This window comes from Arachis hypogaea, chromosome 7 (genome assembly GCF_003086295.3).
Source record: "Arachis hypogaea cultivar Tifrunner chromosome 7, arahy.Tifrunner.gnm2.J5K5, whole genome shotgun sequence".
In the NCBI taxonomy this organism is placed as follows: Eukaryota; Viridiplantae; Streptophyta; class Magnoliopsida; order Fabales; family Fabaceae; genus Arachis; species Arachis hypogaea.
The window spans coordinates 35,141,504-35,154,720 of NC_092042.1; the positions used below are offsets into that span (position 1 = coordinate 35,141,504).

General features: G+C 41.2%; 1 non-coding gene across 1 annotated transcript; it reads left to right on the top strand.

Moving 5' to 3' along the window:
* Positions 1–12,104: 12,104 nt before the first annotated feature.
* On the top strand, positions 12,105–12,212 carry LOC112704246 (small nucleolar RNA R71). The gene has a single exon (XR_003154881.1). It is a non-coding gene; the product is annotated as a small nucleolar RNA R71 (small nucleolar RNA).
* The last annotated feature ends 1,005 nt before the right edge of the window (positions 12,213–13,217 follow it).

Here is a 13,217-nt window from a genome sequence, read left to right on the forward strand (position 1 = left end):
TGGAGTTGACATAGAGGGAGACACCCCCATTGAGGAGGACAAGCCCATCACTAAGAAGAGGATGGAGCACACAAGAGATCCCACTCATCATGAAATCCCTGAGATTCCTCAAGGGATGCACTTTCCTCCACAAAACTATTGGGAGATACTAAACACCTCCCTAGGAGAATTGAGTTCCAACATGGGACAACTAAGGGTGGAGCATCAAGAACACTCCATCATCCTTCATGAGATTAGAGAAGATCAAAGAATCATGAGGGAGGAGCAACAAAGACAAGGAAGAGACATTGAGGAGCTCAAGCACTCCATAGGATCTTCAAGAGCAAGGAAGAGCCGCCATCACTAAGGTGGACCCGTTCCTTGATTTCCTTGTTCTTTATTCTTCTGTTTTTCGAATTTTATGCTTATGTTTATCCATGTATGTGTCCTGTGATCATTAGTGTCTTAGTGTCTATGCCTTAAAGTTATGAATGTCCTATGAATCCATCACCTTTCTTGAATAAAAATGTGTTTAATTGAAAAAGGAAGAATTGCATGAATTTTGAATTTTATAACAGTTTAATTATTTTGATGTGGTGGCAATATTTTTGTTCTCTGAATGTATGCTTAAACAGTGCATATGTATCTTGAATTTGTGGTTCATGAATGTTGGCTCTTGAAAGAATGATGAAAAAGGAGACATGTTACTGAGGATCTGAAAAATCATTAAAATGATTCTTGAAGCAAGAAAAAGCTATTCAAAAAAAGAAAAATCGAAAACAAAAAAACGAAAAAAATATATATAGAGAAATAAAGAGTTGTGATCCAAGGCAAATAAGAGTGTGCTTAAGAACCCTGGACACCTCTAATTGGGGACTTTAGCAAAGTTGAGTCACAATCTGAAAAGGTTCACCCAATTATGTGTCTGTGGCATGTATGTATCCGGTGGTAATACTGGAAGACAGAGTGCTTTGGGCCACAGCCAAGACTCAATAAATAGCTATGTTCAAGAATCATCATACTTTACTAAGAGAATCATTAACACTATCTGGACTCTGAGTTCCTAAAGAAGCCAATCATTCTGAATTTCAAAGGATAGAGTGAGATGCCAAAACTATTCAGAGGCAAAAAGTTAAAAGCCCCGCTCATCTAATTAATACTGATCTTCACAGATGTTTTTGGAATTCATTGCATATTCTCTTCTTTTTATCTTGTTTGATTTTTAGTTGCTTGGGGACAAGCAACAATTTAAGTTTGGTGTTGTGATGAGCGGATAATTTGTATACTTTTTGGCATTGTTTTTAGTATGTTTTTGTTATGATCTAGTTAGTTTTTAGTATATTTTTATTACTTTTTAGTTAAAATTCACTTTTCTGGACTTTACTATGAGTTTGTGTGTTTTTCTGTGATTTCAGGTATTTTCTGGCTGAAATTGAGGGACCTGAGCAAAAATCTGATTCGGAGACCAAAAAGGACTGCAGATGCTGTTGGATTCTGACCTCCCTGCACTCGAAGTGGATTTTCTGGAGCTACAGAAGCCCAATTGGCGTGCTCTCAACGACGTTGGAAAGTAGACATCCTGGGCTTTCCAGCAATATATGATAGTCCATACTTTTCCCAAGATTTGATGGCCCAAACCGGCGTTCAAAGTCACCTCAAGAAATCCCAGCGTTAAACGCTGGAACTGGCACCCAAATGGGAGTTAAACGCCCAAACTGGCACCAAAGCTGGCGTTTAACTCCAAGAGGAGTCTCTGCACGAAATTTGCTTCATTGCTCAGCCCAAGCACACACCAAGTGGTCCCGGAAGTGGATTTTTATGTCATTTACTCATTTCTGTACACCTTAGGCTACTAGTTTTCTATAAGTAGGACCTTTGACTATTGTATTAAAAATCTTTTGATCACTTTAGATCTCTAGATCATCTTTGGACATTTTAGTTCTTAGATCATTGGGAGGCTGGCCATTCGGCCATGCCTAGACCTTATGCTTATGTATTTTCAACGGTGGAGCTTCTACACACCATAGATTAAGGTGTGGAGCTTTGCTGTACCTCGAGTATTAATGCAATTACTATTGTTCTTCCATTCAATTCCGCTTGTTCTTTATCCAAGATATCACTTGTTCTTCAACTTGATGAAGGTGATGATTGACACTCATCACCATTCTCACCCATGAACAAAGTGACTGACAACCACTCTTGTTCTACAAGCAACTAAGGCTATAGTGAATATCTCTTGGGTTCTTTAACCAGAATCTTCGTGGTATAGGCGAGAACTGATGGCGGCATTCAAGAGAATCCGGAAGGTCTAACCTTGTCTGTGGTATTCTGAGTAGGATTCAATGACTGAATGACTGTGACGTGCTTCAAACTCCTGAGGGCGGGGCGTTAGTGACAGACGCAAAAGAATCACTGGATTCTATTCCGGCCTGATTGAGAACCGACAGATGAATTCCGCTATGCTGTGACAGAGCATATGCAATCGCTTTCACTGAGAGGATGGGAGGTAGCCACTGACAACGGTGAAACCCTTGCTTAAGCTTGCCATGGAAAGGAGTAAGAAGGATTGGATGAAGACAGTAGGAAAGCAGAGAGACGGAAGGGAAGGCATCTTCATGCGCTTATCTGAAGTTCCTACCAATGAATTACATAAGTATCTCTATCTTTACCTTTTTGTTATTTTCGTTCATCACCATATACATTTGAGTTTGCCTGACTAAGATTTACAAGATGACCATAGCTTGCTTCAATACTAACAATCTCCGTGGGATCGACCCTTACTCACGTAAGGTTTATTACTTGGACGACCCAGTGCACTTGCTGGTTAGTTGTGCGAAGTTGTGTAATGCCATGGTATTGAACACCAAGTTTTTGGGGTTCATGACCGGGGATTATGAGAGTTGTGAAAAAGTATTGTTCACAATTTCGCGCACCACCCACCCTAAATGACTGAACCCAAACCTCACTCCCTCCACTATATAAACCCCTCCATCCTTCTTTATTTTCATACAACACTACCCTCTCTTCTCCCCCTTGGCCGAAACCTACACCTCTCTTCCTCTCCTACATATCTTCTTCTTCTTCTTCTTCCATTCTTTCTTCTTTTGCTTGAGGGCGAGCAACATTCTAAGTTTGGTGTGGTAAAAGCATAGCTTTTTTTTATTTTTCCATAACCATTGATGGCACATAAGGCCAGAGAAACCTCAAGAAAGAGGAAAGGGAAGGCAACTGCTTCCACCTCTGAGTCATGGGAGATGGAGAGATTCATCTTAAAGCACATCAAGACCACTTCTATGAAGTTGTGGCCAAGAAAAAGGTGATCCCTGAGGTTCCTTTTAAGCTCAAAAAGGGGAATATCCGGAGATCCGACAAGAGATTAGAAGAAGAGGATGGGAAGTTCTCTCTAATCCCATTCAATAAGTTGGAATCCTAACGGTTCAAGAGTTCTATGCAAACGCATGGATCACTAGGAACCATGATCAAAGCATGAACCCAAACCCAAAGAATTGGCTTACAATGGTTCGGGGGAAATGCTTAGATTTCAGTTCAGAGAACGTAAGGTTGGCGTTCAACTTGCCTATGATGCAAGAAGACAAACGCCCCTACACTAGAAGGGTCAACTTTGATCAAAGGTTAGACCAAGTCCTCATGGACATATGTGTGGAAGGAGCTCAATGGAAAAGAGACTCAAAAGGCAAGCTGATTCAATTGAGAAGACTGGACCTTAAGCCTGTGGCTAGAGTATGGTTGGAGTTCATCCAACGCTCCATCATCCCCACTAGCAACCGATCCGAAGTAACTGTGGATCGCGCCATCATGATCCATAGCATCATGATTAGAGAAGAAGTAGAAGTTCATGAAGTCATCTCTCTAGAACTCTAAAAAGTAGCCAAAAAGCCATCCACCTTGGCAAGGCTAGCTTTTCCTCATCTCATTTGCCATCTATGCAACTTAGCTGGAGTTGTCATAGAAGGAGACATCCCTATTGAAGAGGACAAGTCCATCAATAAGAAGATGATGGAGCAAACAAAAGAGCCCATTCATGGATCTCAAGAGATGCATGAGGAAGTTCATCATCAAGAAATCCCTGAGATGCCTCAAGGGATGCATTTTCCTCCAAACAACTATTAGGAACAATTCAACACTTCTCTAGAAGGATTGAGTCATAACATGAACCAATTAAGGGTGGAACACCAAGAGCACTCCATCATTCTTAATGAGATTAGAGAAGATCAAATAGCTTTGAGGGAGGAGCAACAAAGGCAAGGAAGAGACATAGAGGAGCTCAAGGACACCATTGGTCCTTCAAGAAGAAGGCGCCACCATCACTAAGGTGGACTCATTCCTTAACTTCCTTGTTCTTATCTCTCTGTTTTTCGACTTTATGCTTTATGTTTGTCTATGTTTTGAGTCTTTACTACATGATCATTAGTATTTAGTAACTATGTCTTAAGGCTATGAATAATTCCATGAATCCTTCACCTTTCTTAAATGAAAAATGTTTTTAATACAAAAGAACAAGAAGTACATGAGTTTCAAATTCATCCTTGAAATTAGTTTAATTATATTGATGTGGTGATAATACTTTTTGTTTTCTGAATGAATGCTTAAACAGTGCATACTTTTGATCTTATTGTACATGAATGTTAAAATTGTTGGCTCTTGAAAGAATGATGAAAAAGAGAAATGTTATTGATGATCTTAAAAATCATAAAATTGATTCTTGAAGCAAGAAAAAGCAGTGAAGAACAAAGCTTGCGAAAAAAAAATTTAAAGAAAGAAAAAAAGAAAAAGCAAGCAGAAAAAGCCAATAGCCCTTAAAACCAAGAGGCAAGGGTAAAAAGGATCCAAGGCTTTGAGCATCAATGGATAAGAGGGCCCAAGGAAATAAAATCCAGGCCTAAGCGGCTAAATCAAGCTGTCCCTAACCATGTGCTTGTGGCATGCAGGTCCAAGTGAAAAGCTTGAGACTGAGTGGTTAAAGTTGTGATCCAAAGCAAAAAGAGTGTGCTTAAGAGCTCTGGATACCTCTAACTGGGGACTTTAGCAAAGCTGAGTCACAATCTGAAAAGGTTCACCCAGTCATGTGTTTGTGGCATTTATGTATCAAGTGGTAATACTGGAAAACAAAGTGCTTAGGGCCACGACCAAGACTCATAAAAGTAGCTGTGTTCAAGAATCAACATACTTAACTAGGAGAATCAATAACACTATCTAAACTCTGAGTTCCTATGGATGCCAATCATTCTAAACTTCTAAGGATAAAGTGAGATGCCAAAACTATTCAGAAGCAAAAAGCTACAAGTCCTGCTCATCTAATTAGAACTAATATTTATTGATATTTTGGGATTTATAGTATATTCTCTTCTTTCTATCCTATTTGATTTTTAGTTGCTTGGGGACAAGCAACAATTTAAGTTTGGTGTTGTGATGAGCGGATAATTTATACGCTTTTTGGCATTGTTTTTAGGTAGTTTTTAGTAGGATCTAGCTACTTTTAGGGATGTTTTTATTAGTTTTTACGCAAAATTCACATTTCTGGACTTTACTATGCGTTTGTGTGTTTTTCTATGATTTCAGGTATTTTCTGGCTGAAATTGAGGGACCTGAGCAAAAATATGATAGGAGACTGAAAAAGGACTACAGATGCTGTTGGATTCTGACCTCCCGGAGCTACAGAACTCTACATGGCGCGCTCTCAATTGCTTTCGAAAGTAGACATCCAGGGCTTTCGAGTTTACATGATGCAAACTGGTGTTCAACGCCAGCTCCATGCTGCATTCTGGAGTAAAACTCCAGAAACACGTCACAAACCAGAGTTAAACGCCAAAAACACGTTACAACTTGGCGTTTAACCCCAAGAGAAGCCTCTACATGTGTAAAGCTCAAGCTCAGCCCAAGCACACACCAAAGAAGGCCCCAGAAGTGGATTTCTGCACTAAGACTTATTTCTGTAAACCTTAGTAACTAGTCTAGTATAGATAGGACTTTTTACTATTGTATTTGGATCTTTTGATAGATCTTTGGATGAGCTTTTGGAACATCTTTGATTATTGTTAGTCCTTAGACATTGGGGGCTGGCCTCACGGCCATGCCTACCTTATTTTCACTTATGTATTTTCAACGGTGGAGTTTCTACACACCATAGATTATGGTGTGGAGCTCTGCTGTTCCTCGAGTATTAATACAATTACTACTGTTTTCTATTCAATTCATACTTAATCTCATTCTAAGATATTCATTCGCACTTCAATCTGATGAATGTGATGATCCGTGACACTCATCACTATTCTCAGTTATGAACGCGTGCCTGACAAACACTTCCGTTCTACCTGCGAAAGCTAGAGTGTGTATCTCTTGGATTCCTGACCCACGACGCATGGTTGCCTCGCCTGACAACCGAGCCTCCCATTCTGTGAGATCAGAGTCTTCATGGTATAAGCTAGAATCCATTGGCAGCATTCTTGAGATCCGAAAAGTCTAAACCTTGTCTGCGGTATTCTGAGTAGGATCTGGGACGGGATGACTGTGACGAGCTTCAAACTCGCGAGTGTTGGGCGTAGTGACAGACGTAAAAGGATCAATGGATCCTATTCCGACATGATTGAGAATTGACAGATGATTAGCCGTGCTGTGACAGTGCATTTGGACCATTTTCACTGAGAGGACGGGAGGTAGCTATTGACAACGGTGAAACCTAACATACATCTTGCCATGAAAAGGGGTAAGAATGATTGGATGAAAGCAGTATCAAAGCAGAAATTCAGAAGGAACACAGTATCTTCATACGCTTATCTGGAATTCCCACCAATGAATTACATAAGTATCTCTATCTTTATTTTATGCTTTATATATCTTTATATTCGAAAACCATTATAACCATTAGAATCTGCCTGACTGAGATTTACAAGATGACCATAGCTTGCTTCAAGCCGACAATCTCCGTAGGATCGACCCTTACTCACGTAAGGTTAATTACTTGGACAACCCAGTGCACTTGCTGGTTAGTTGTACGAAGTTGTGAAAAAGAGTGATAGTACAAATGTGCGTACCAAGTTGTTGGCGCCATTGAGATCACAATTTCGTGCACCAGCCATCACATGCACTTGCTATATTTCCATTGATGAACTGATCACATGTAGTCATGAACATGTGTTAATGACATCCTTCTTTACCGTGCATTGATTATCATGTTTCCTATCTTCTTCCTTGCTATAATCCTTGTAATTTTAAAGTACTTACCTTTTTCCTTTCAGGATGGCCACCAAGAAGGGTAAAGAGAAAGCTACTCCCAAACCACCAGCAAGGAAAGGAACAAAAAGAGCACTAATGGCAGAGCCATCTTCAATAGCTGTAAAACCCTCAATAAAGCGAATCAAGAGGATCATCAAGGTCGATGAAAAAGAGAAAGCCTTTCCAGCAAAGGATACTGTGCGGTTTAGTAACCGCTACTGTGAGCAGATGCTCCCCATACTGGCTGGGCAAAACTATGAGTACCTACTCATCCTCCTGAACCACATTGTTGAATTTGTTGAAACCCGCATTGAGTGAAGATAATGGGGATTCTTACGAGGATAGCCACGACAGGTTAATCTATCATGGGTAGTTGAATTCTACTTCAATTTTCACATGCCAACACTGCAATCTGTCTATATCCGTCAGAAGCAAGTCCCCATAACTGAAAAGGCCATTTTGCGAGCTTTAGATCTTCCCCCTGCCCCTGAAGGATTGGTGGTGCGCGAAATTGTGAACAATACTTTTCACAACTCTCATAATCCCCGGTCATGAACCCCAAAAACTTGGTGTTCAATACCATGGCATTACACAACTTCGCACAACTAACCAGCAAGTGCACTGGGTCGTCCAAGTAATAAACCTTACGCGAGTAAGGGTCGATCCCACGGAGATTGTTAGTATGAAGCAAGCTATGGTCATCTTGTAAATCTTAGTCAGGCAAACCCAAATGGATATGGTGATGAACGAAAATAAACACAAAGATAAAGATAGAGGTACTTATGTAATTCATTGATAGGAACTTCAGATAAGCGCATGAAGATGCCTTCCCTTCCGTCTCTCTGCTTTCCTACTGTCTTCATCCAATCCTTCTTATTCCTTTCCATGGCAAGCTTGTGTAGGGTTTCACCGTTGTCAATGGCTACCTCCCATCCTCTCAGTGAAAACGATTGCATATGCTCTGTCACAGCACGCGGAATTCAGCTGTCAGTTCTCGGTCAGGCCGGAATAGAATCCATCGATTCTTTTGCGTCTGTCACTAACGCCCCGCCTGCTAGGAATTTGAAGCACGTCACAGTCATTCAATCATTGAATCCTACTCAGAATACCACAGACAAGGTTAGACCTTCCGGATTCTCTTGAATGCCGCCATCAGTTCTTGCCTATACCACGAAGACTCTGATCTCACGGAATGGTTGGCTCGTTTGTCAGGCGAGCACTTGGTTGTCAGGCGATCAACCATGCATCGTGCAATCAGGAATCCAAGAGATATTCACCCAATCGAAGGTAGAACGGAGGTGGTTGTCAGTCACACGTTCATAAGTGAGAATGATGATGAGTGTCACGGATCATCACATTCATCAAGTTGAAGAACAAGTGATATCTTAGAACAAGAACAAGCGGAATTGAATAGAAGAACAATAGTAATTGCATTAATACTCGAGGTACAGCAGAGCTCCACACCTTAATCTATGGTGTGTAGAAACTCCACCGTTGAAAATACATAAGAACAAGGTCTAGGCATGGCCGAATGGCCAGCCTCCCAAAGTGATCAAAAGATCCAAAGATCAAAAGATACCCAGATTAAAATACAATAGTAAAAGGTCCTACTTATAGAGAACTAGTAGCCTAGGGTGTACAGAGATGAGTAAAAGACATAAAAATCCACTTCCGGGCCCACTTGGTGTGTGCTTGGGCTGAGAAATGAAGCATTTTCGTGTAGAGACTCTTCTTGGAGTTAAACGCCAGCTTTTATGCCAGTTTGAGCGTTTAACTCCCATTTTGGTGCCAGTTCCGGCGTTTAACGCTGGGATTTCTGAGGGTGACTTTGTACGCCGGTTTGGGCCATCAAATCTTGGGCAAAGTATGGACTATCATATATTGCTGGAAAGCCCAGGATGTCTACTTTCCAACGCCGTTAAGAGCGCGCCAATTGGGCTTCTGTAGCTCTAGAAAATCCACTTCGAGTGCAGGGAGGTCAGAATCCAACAGCATCTGCAGTCCTTTTCCAGTCTCTGAATCAGATTTTTGCTCAGGTCCCTCAATTTCAGCCAGAAAATACCTGAAATCACAGAAAAACACACAAACTCATAGTAAAGTCCAGAAAAGTGAATTTTAACTAAAAACTAATAAAAATATACTAAAAACTAACTAGATCATAACTTCTTTCCACCTCGGGGATCACCTTCTTCAAGGCCACAACTTCGTAGAAGTGGTCTTGATGCACCTTTGAGATGAATCTTTCCATCTCCCATGACTCGGAGGTGGAAGCTTTTGCCTTCCCTTTCCTCTTTCTAGAGGTTTCTCCGGCCTTGGATGCCATAAATGGTTATGGAAAACAAAAAGCAATGCTTTTACCACACCAAACTTAAAATGTTTGCTCGTCCTCGAGCAAAAGAAGAAAGAAGAGAGTAGAAGAAGAAGAAATGAGGGGAAAGGGAATGGCTTTAATTTTCGGCCAAGAAGGGGAGGAGTGGTGTGTATGTTGTGTGAAAATGAAGGAGTGAAGGAGGGTTTATATAGGAGAGGGGGAGAGGGATGTTCGGCCATTTGAGGGTGGGTTTGGGTGGGAAAGTGGTTTGAATTTGAATGGTGGGGTAGGTGGGGTTTTATGAAGGATGGATGTGAGTGGTGAAGAGAAAGATGGGATTTGATAGGTGAGGGGTTTTTTGGGGAAGAGGTGTTGAGGTGATTGGTGAATGGGGAAGAAGAAGAGAGAGAGTGGTGGGGTAAGTGGGGATCTTGTGGGGTCCACAGATCCTGAGGTGTCAAGGAAAAGTCATCCCTGCACCAAATGGCATTCAAAATCACGTTTTGAGCCATTTCTGGCGTTAAACGCCGGGCTGGTGCCCATTTCTGGCGTTTAACGCCAGCTTCTTGCCCATTTCTGGCGTTTAACGCCAGTCTGGTGCCCCTTTCTGGCGTTAAACGCCCAGAATGGTGCCAGACTGGGCGTTAAACGCCCAACAGCTAACCTCACTGGCGTTTAAACGCCAGTGGGTGCGTCCTCCAGGGTGTGCTGTTTTTCTTCCTATTTTTCATTCTGTTTTTGCTTTTTTCATTGATTTTGTGACTTCTCATGATCATCAACCTACAAAAAAGATAAAATAACAAAAGAAAAATATGTAAAATATAACATTGGGTTGCCTCCCAACAAGCGCTTCTTTAATGTCATTAGCTTGACAGAGGACTCTCATGGAGCCTCACAGATACTCAGAGCCATGTTGGAACCTCCCAACACCAAACTTAGAGTTTGAACGTGGGGGTTCAACACCAAACTTAGAGTTTGGTTGTGGCCTCCCAACACCAAACTTAGAGTTTGACTGTGGGGGCTCTGTTTGGCTCTGCTTTGAGAGAAGCTCTTCATGCTTCCTCTCCATGATGACAGAGGGATATCCTTGGGCCTTAAACACCAAAGATTCTTCATTTACTTGAATGATCAACTCTCCTCTATCAACATCAATCACAGCCTTTGCTGTGGCTAGGAAGGGTCTGCCAAGGATGATGGATTCATCCATGCACTTCCCAGTCTCTAGGACTATGAAATCAGTAGGGATGTAATGGTCTTCAACTTTAACCAGAACATCCTCTACAAGTCCATGGGCTTGTTTTCTTGAATTGTCTGCCATCTCTAGTGAGATTTTTGCAGCTTGCACATCAGAGATTCCTAATTTCTCCATTACAGAGAGAGGCATGAGGTTTACACTTGACCCTAAGTCACACAAGGCCTTCTTGAAGGTCATGGTGCCTATGGTACAAGGTATTGAAAACTTCCCAGGATCCTGTCTCTTTTGAGGCAGTTTCTGCCTAGACAAGTCATCCAGTTCTTTGGTGAGCAAAGGGGGTTCATCCTCCCAAGTCTCATTTCCAAATAACTTGTCATTTAGCTTCATGATTGCTCCAAGGTATTTAGCAACTTGCTCTTCAGTGACATACTCATCCTCTTCAGAGGAAGAATACTCATCAGAGCTCATGAATGGCAGAAGTAAGTCCAATGGAATCTCTATGGTCTCAGTTTGAGCCTCAGATTCCCATGGTTCCTCATTAGGGAACTCATTGGAGGCCAGTGGACGCCCAGTGAGGCCTTCCTCAGTGGCGTTCACTGCCTCTTCTTCCTTCCAAAATTCGGCCATGTTGATGGCCTTGCACTCTCCTTTTGGATTTTCTTCTGTATTGCTTGGAAGAGTACTAGGAGGGAGCTCAGTAATTTTCTTGCTCAGCTGACCCACTTGTCCTTCCAAATTTCTAATGGAGGACCTTGTTTCAGTCATGAAACTTTCAGTGGTTTTGATTAGATCAGAGACCATGGTTGCTAAGTCAGAGGTATTCTGCTTAGAACTCTCTGTCTGTTGCTGAGAAGATGATGGAAAAGGCTTGCTATTGCTAAACCTGTTTCTTCCACCATTGTTGTTATTGAAACCTTGTTGAGGTCTCTGTTGATCCTTCCATGAAAGATTTGGATGATTCCTCCATGAAGGATTATAGGTGTTTCCATAGGGTTCTCCCATGTAATTCACCTCTTCCATTGAAGGGTTCTCAGGATCATAAGCTTCTTCCTCAAATGAAGCCTCCTTAGTACTGCTTGGTGCATTTTGCATTCCAGACAGACTTTGAGAAATCATATTGACTTGTTGAGTCAATATTTTGTTCTGTGCCAATATGGCATTCAGAGTGTCAATCTCAAGAACTCCTTTCTTCTGACTAGTCCCATTGTTCACAGGATTCCTTTCAGAAGTGTACATGAATTGGTTATTTGCAACCATTTCAATTAGTTCTTGAGCTTCAGTAGGCGTCTTCTTCAGATGAAGAGAGCCTCCAGCAGAGCTATCCAAGGACATCTTGGACAGTTCAGAGAGACCATCATAGAAAATTCCTATGATGCTCCATTCAGAAAGCATATCAGAAGGACACTTTCTGATTAATTGTTTGTATCTTTTCCAAGCTTCATAGAGGGATTCTCCTTCCTTCTGTCTGAAGGTTTGGACTTCCACTCTAAGCTTACTCAATTTTTGAGGTGGAAAGAACTTTGCCAAGAAGGCATTGACTAGCTTTTCCCAAGAGTCCAGGCTTTCTTTAGGTTGAGAGTCCAACCATGTCCTAGCTCTGTCTCTTACAGCAAAAGGGAATAGCATAAGTCTGTAGACCTCAGGGTCAACCCCATTAGTCTTGACTGTGTCACAGATTTGCAAGAACTCAGCTAAAAACTGATGAGGATCTTCCAGTGGAAGTCCATGGAACTTGCAATTCTGTTGCATTAGAGAAACTAGTTGAGGCTTAAGCTCAAAGTTGTTTGCTCTAATGGCAGGGATAGAGATGCTTCTCCCATAGAAATCGGGAGTAGGTGCAGTAAAGTCACCCAGCACCTTCCTTGCATTGTTGGCATTGTTGTTTTCAGCTGCCATGTGTTCTTCTTCTTTGAAGAATTCGGTCAGGTCCTCTAGAGAGAGTTGTGCTTTGGCTTCTCTTAGCTTTCTCTTCAAGGTCCTTTCAGGTTCAGGATCAGCCTCAACAAGAATGCCTTTGTCTTTGCTCCTGCTCATATGAGAGAGAAGAGAACAAGAAAATGTGGAATCCTCTATGTCACAATATAGAGATTCCTTGAAGTGTCAGAGGAAAAGAAGAGTAGAAGACAAAAGTAGAAAATTCGAACTTATCACAAGAGATGGAATTCGAATTTTACATTAAGGAATAGTGTTAGTCCATAAATAGAAGGATATGAGAAGGAGGGAAGTGATTTTCGAAAATTGAGTAAAAATTTTGAAAACATTTTTGGAAAACATTACTTAATTTTCGAAAATGAAAGTGGGAAAGAAGTGAAGTGATTTTTGAAAAAGATTTTGAAATTAGAAATCAAAGAGATTTGATTGAAAATTATTTTGAAAAAGATGTGGTTAAGAAAATATGATTGGTTTAAGAAATGTGATTGAGAAGATATGATTTGAAAAACATTTTAAAAAGATTTGATTTTGAAAATTAAAAACTTGGCTAACAAGAAAAGATATGAT